This window comes from Triticum dicoccoides, chromosome 7B (genome assembly GCF_002162155.2).
Source record: "Triticum dicoccoides isolate Atlit2015 ecotype Zavitan chromosome 7B, WEW_v2.0, whole genome shotgun sequence".
Classification (NCBI taxonomy): domain Eukaryota; kingdom Viridiplantae; phylum Streptophyta; class Magnoliopsida; order Poales; family Poaceae; genus Triticum; species Triticum dicoccoides.
The window spans coordinates 761807270-761813837 of NC_041393.1; positions in this window are offsets into that span (position 1 = coordinate 761807270).

The window sequence follows — 6568 nt, forward strand, 5'->3', positions numbered from 1 at the left end:
AATGGGCGGCGGCATGCAGGTTGGGGACGGGCGGCGGCGTGTAGGTTGGGGACGGGCGGCGGCGTCCAGGTTGGGGAGGCGGCGGCGGCGCTAGGTTAGGTCGGGGGGAAACGAGAGAAAGGGTAGGATTGGGGATCGATCGAGGGGATATTTGGTTATGTCTTTTTTTCTTTTCTTTTTTTCTTCTCTAGTCTGGCTCGGATGTTTCACATGGCGCGCGCATGGCTCTCTTTCCGCGCCATATTTTTTGGTGCAGGCCGAAGCAAACAACACCGACACTTTCTGTGTCCCCACGAATCAGCGACAGACAAAGTATCACTAAAGTCCATATATTCTGACGGAAAATGCATCGGTGATCAGGTGGTGATTTGGCGATAGATCATGTGTCATGAGGCTATATAACAGCAACATACTGTGTGTCGGCATAGTTTGTGACAAAAAAAGTGTCGGACATTCTCACTTCTACCAATAGACGCATGTCGTCTTTGCAGTGTCGTGGTGTAGTGAACTTTTAGAGCCCCTCATGAATAGCTCAGACACACATCTAAGTCTGGTTCTATTCTTTTTTGCAGAAATTTGAAGACCCGAATCTCTAGGGAGCCAATTATCCCTCCAGATATTTATACTCGTGCCATCGACAACTCTCCAAATGATACCTATTTCAGTAGTTCAAGACCATGCATAATACCTTGCCAAGTAGTCGATGTCACCTGAGGGAATACAGTGTCCAGCAGGTGCCCATGAGGATAGTACTTTGCTTTCATCACCTTTGCACATAATGAGTCCGGAAAAACCAACAATCGCCAGGCTTGTTTTGCGAGAAGTGCTTGATTAAATAATCTTAGATCTCGAAAGCCCATACCTCCTTCACCTTTGGGTCTCGTCATCTTATCCCACGCTAGCCAATGAGTTTTCTTTCTGTTCTCCTCATCGCCCCACCAAAAATTCCTAATGATCTGGGATAGCTCTTCACAAAGAGAAGCAGGAAATTTAAAAATGCCCATTGCATAGACCGGAAGAGCCTGTATGACTGATTTAATCTGGATTTCCTTCACCCCACTAGAGGCGTATTTTTCTATCCAGTCAGAACCTCACTTTAGCGCTTTATCTTTTGTAGACTGAAATTTTCCCACCTTCATACGTCCTTCTGGCACAGGTAAACCAAGATATTTGTCCTCAAAGCCATCAGAGGTGATTTTCAGAACCACCAAAATAGCCACCTGGTCTTCCATACTACACCTTTTACCAAATAAAATGGAACATTTATCTGGGCTTAATAATTTCCCTGTTCCCTCTGTCGTGGTTCTAAGTCTGACAGTAGTGTAGGGGGGTACTAAGAGAGAGGCAAGATCCTAGCTATGGAGTAGTTGTACACACAAGTGTTTTACGAGTTCAGGGCCTTCTCGGAGGAAGTAACAGCCCTACGTCTTGGAGCCCGGAGGCGGTCGACTGGATTATGTGTGTTAGAGTTACAGGGGTGCGAACCCTTCTGCCAGTGGAGGGGGGTGGCTTATATAGTGGATGCCAAGACCCCAGCCAGCCCACATAGCGAAGGGTTTAAGGTACATTAAGGTCAGGCATTATAGGTAACGCCTTACATAAAGTGTCATCATGGCCATAAAGACTACTTAATTACAGACCGTTTGGATACAGAGTAGATCTTGAACTCCTAGTGGTCGAGTGAGTCTTCATGGTCGAGTGTCTTCAGGTTTGTTGAGTGTCTTCTCGTCCGTCGAGTGGAGTCTCTCTTGGTCGACTGGAAGACGGCTTCTTCTAAAGATGTCCTCGGGGAAGGTACTTTGGACAGGTCCATGACCCTACTCCAGGTACATGACTATATCATTAGCCCCCGAATGGATCATGGTTTGAGTGAGGAAGGAGTTGATAATCTTTCCGACCTGTTTTCCGGTGTTGTAAACGTGTCTTACTCTGGATCAGCGATTTTCAAGTGAGGGCGTCAACTATTTTTTCAGTCGCCTTGATCCATTCTTTATATCTGTCGAGTGACCTTTATGAACTTGGAGATTTCCGAGCGACGGATCGCACGAAATCCTCCGTCTGACAAGTTGCCCTGCAGTTAGCGGATTTAGTGGGATCCAAATTTTGGGAAGCACACGAAGCAGAGAAGTCCATGGTACTCGGACGGAACAGGGCAGAGACACCTTGATTCTCGCGCCGCCTTTTTCGCCACGTAACGCTCGCGCAACTGTTTTGGGATTTGACAGGATTGCCCGGGCCTACCAGTCAGCCACTCGGAAGCGACTCTATATAAAGAACCGGGCGGAGGTTTTTGAACAGTGCTCCCTCATTTTCCTCTCCCTCGCCTCCAGATTCATCCGCTGCGCTCGCCAACTGCTCAACACCGCTGCTCCGTTCCAGCCTCGTCAGCGACAATGGTGAAGGAGAAGACGGCGACTTTGGAGAGGGCGAAGAAGGCGACGACGCAGGCGAAGGGGAGAGCGACCAGCCGGGGCAGATCCTCGTCGCGGTCCCGCCTGCCGCAGGGTTGGATCCAAGGGGATTGGATCCGCTCGACCATCACCCAGAAGGACCTCGACGACTTGGCCAACGAAGGCCTGATCGCGCACGGGGCGGCGAGGCTTCCGGGGACGGAGTGGCAGCCGCAGCCTCAGGAGGGTGAGTGTGTCCTCTTGGCGACTCATATAGATCGTGGGTTCTCTCTGCCGCCGCATCTCTTCTTTCGAGGGTTTTTGAACTTCTTTGGATCTCAGCTCCACCACTTCACACCCAATTCCATTGCCTATCTCGCCGCTTTCGTATCTTTGTGCGAAAACTTCTTGGGTTGTCGGCCGCACTAGGGCCTCTTCAAACACATATTCACTTGTCGCTCTCAGACGGTGAAAAAGGCTAACCCCAATGACGAGAGAACTCAGGTGATCCAAATGTGTGGGGGTCTGGGGGTCCAGATGAGAAGTAAGAGTGATTTTCCGCTATGACCCTTCCCGAGTCAGTTAGAGGGTGGCAGTCGACCTGGTTCTATTCCAGGACCAGCCGATGCCAGGGCAGTCGACTGGACTCCCTCCCTTCTCCATGAGTCGAGTGAACAAGCCATCCTCTCTGAAAGTAGTTCCGGAGGAGAAGGCTCAGGTTAAAATGTTGATGGAGCATGTAGTCCAGCTCATTTGAGACGGTGTGACTGACATGGATCTTCTGGAGGTTTTCCTTTGACGGCGCATCCAATCACTCCAATACCGGGGCCACCCGATGTGGTTGTACTCTGGTACTGAAGACACCACTCGGGTCCACCCAGAGGAGGTCGACGACACCACACTGGAGAGGTGGATGACTTCCATCACAGGGAACAAGGACAACCCTCGCGGGGCCAGGAGGATCCCGCCACTCAGCCAGTCTTATGAAGTAGACAAGGTATGACCATTTATCTCCAACTGTAATCATGTTTCATCCACCCTGTTTTGCTATAGATCAGTCGATTGACTTTGTCTCCTTCGTTGTCTTTCAGGCTACCGCTGAGTTGTATTTGATGCCCAACGGGGCGCAGACGCAGACCGAAGAGGAGGAAGGAAGTGGAGGTGAAAGTCAGGAGGAGTGGGAATCGGACGGCGACGAGGGTGATGAAGATGCAGGCTCCGATGAGGAGGAGGAGGAAGAGGAGGAGGAAGTTGCACCTCCCCGCTCTGAAAGAAGGTCCAAGCTCGCCCACGATCCCGCGGTCGAGCGCGGCAAGGGAGTTGTGCCTACTGCGCAGTCGACGAAACACCCTCGAACGACTTCTCCAGCGCCGACTGAGAAGGCATCGAAGCAACCCCGTGCGGCACCATCAAGACCGGCGAAGGCCCTACCAAAGATGAGGATGGAGATCCCGACTGTTTCTGGGTAATTGCATAACTCATGCTTTTTCTTTTATCATGGATACATTTTTGGTCGACTCAATTGCTGACCAACTAATTTCTGAAATTGCAGTGCTGCTACTTCTGAGACTCCAGCCAGGCATGAGGATCAAGACATGGAGGACGCTGCTACTTCACATCCTGGTATGATCTGTGCAGCTTCATTTTCGGTCGATTGGATCTTGATTTTTGACTTTGAGCTTTTTCTGCAGCTCCGCCTAGCGTTATCATCAATCTTCCTGACGATGATGATGAAGCGCCGCTGAGGTCAAGGAGGAGCAAGAAGTCAACTGCTGGCAAGGCTGCTCAGGTTGTGTCAGCACCTGAACCGTTGGTTCCGGAGGGGAGCAATGTTGCTCAGGCTACCGTGTCCTTTGCGGACCCGTTGACGACTGCTCGTCCTCCGACGTCGAGTGCTGATCCACCTTCTCTCTTCTCCACATACCACGTCCCTGAGGACCAAGCAAGTGCTGCTAAGGAAGCCATACACCAAGCAGGGATCATGATGGAGCAGGTGAAGGCGATCCGAACCGCCAGCCAAGCAGCTTATGACGCGAGTTCAGCTCTTCAGAGCAATGTCCAGGTTAGTTGAACACCGACTGAAAATCTTATTGTTTGTTATGCACCCAGTAGGTGTGTCAATTGGAATGTCAGGATTAGTGGGGGCACGCTGAGTGCACCCACTGGGTGTAGTCCCCGAGACTTCGGTGGACTGCTGGCAGTCGACCGTAGTCTTTATGACTTGAAAGTTTTCACTTTTTCTTGTCTCACTCGATCTGGTCGAGTGGAATCATGGAACCAGTGGGGGCACGCCGAGTGCACCCACTGGGTGTAGTCCCTGAGACCGTGGTCGACTGCTAGCAGCCGGCTATGGTCTGATGAATTCTTCGTTGGTTTTTTTTTGCCTAACTGTTGACAGTTAGCTGCTTTCGGTCGACTGATCGATCCGAGCCGGTAAAACCAGTGGGGGCACGCTGAGTGCACCCACTGGGTGTAGTCCCCGAGACTACAGTTGAATATTTTGATTCGACTGTAGTCTTAGAAATGCTATGATCTTTCCCTTAGCCACTCGGAAGTGACTTATCTTTGATGTTTGTCGACTGATTTTTCGCAGAAATCTTGTGACCTTGTTTCTCGTTATACTGAGTTGGAGAACAAGCATGTCCAGCTTGAGCTTGATCTGAAGCTTGTCCAGGAGAACTTCACGAAGTCGAAGGAAGAGGCAAAAGGTATGCTTGGTGAGGATCTTGACGACTATCTTCATTTTTGTCTGTTCCTGAGTCTGACCTCACTGTCCTTTTGCAGAAAAACTAAAGGATGCGCTGAAGAAGAAGGACCTTGACCTTGCCAACAAAACGAAACTTGCAGAGGAGAAGCTGGCTTCGGTCAGCAAGCTCGAAGAGGAGAATGCCACTCTGAAAGCTGCCCTCGATGCGGCCAACCAGGAGGTCACCCAACAGAAGCGTGAGAAGATAGCCCTGAGTGACAAAGCTGGCGAACTAGCGGGGAAGAAGAACGACTTGGAGGTTTATCTGGGAGGACTCGCCAAGAAGCTATTCCTCATGCTCGAAGGTAACCCCTTATATCCGACTGGTAATTTCTGACTTGCTATAGGAACATTAGCTTATCCTTGAATCATGTCCACAGAATGCTGCCAAAACTTTGAAGAGGAGACTAGTCGAGTGGAAACTGGCTTGGATCCTATCAATTCTCCAGTGAAAGATGAAACTGCTATGAACGTGCTCCGCCTCGAGTCTCACGTTGCTGCAGTGGCCGACTATCTTGCAAGGCTGAAGGCTGCCACATCGCACATCGACACATCACTTTGGCCAGAAGAAACACTTCAGAACGACCTAGAGTCTCTGATGACTCGACTGAACAAAGTTCCAAGTCGAGTGCAAGAATGGAAAAAGTCTTCTGCCAGGTGTGGTGCCGATGTTGCATTGTCCTTAGTCCGCGTCCACTGCAAGGAAGCGAGAGAAGACAAGCTGGCGTCTCTCAAGGTGGCAAATACTAGGAAGCATGACTTCCGTTCTTTCATGGAGACTTTCATCACTACTGCCACCCGGATCGCAGACGGAATCGACCTGGATGAGTTTGTTGCGACTTCCAACCCTCCATAGGAGGGGTAAAAAACTTCTTATCTTGATATCTTAAATTTGCCTCGGAATGCCAAGTGGTCTTGTAACTGATAAACTTTAACAGGCTTAGTGCCTGGGCACTTCCGGACCTTGTTAGGACGTTTATCCGAACTGGGTTTTACCGTTGAATACGTCTGCATGTCTTTCACTCGGCATATATTTTAGAACTGGTGATGCAATCTTGCAGGTTGGTGTTCAAGTTGCAGTCGACCTGCATCTTGTATTTGTGGAGAAGTTCAGGATGAGAAGGTATCAGTAGACCTGCGCTTCTGCAGCTAAATTCCCGAATGGGAGGTCTGCTCTCCGCTCGGTAGGATTTTTGGTACTTAGGCGAGCACTGGGCTGTAGCTAAGCCCCCGAGTGGGAGGTCTGCTCACCACTTGGTAGGATTTTATATACTTAGGCGAGCACTGGGCTACAGCTAAGCCCCCGAGTGGGAGGTCTGCTCACCACTCGATAGGATTTTAAAAAACTTAGGCGAGCACTGGGCTGCAGCTAAGCCCCCGAGTGGGAGGTCTGCTCACCACTCGGTAGGATTTTATATACTTAGGCGAGCAC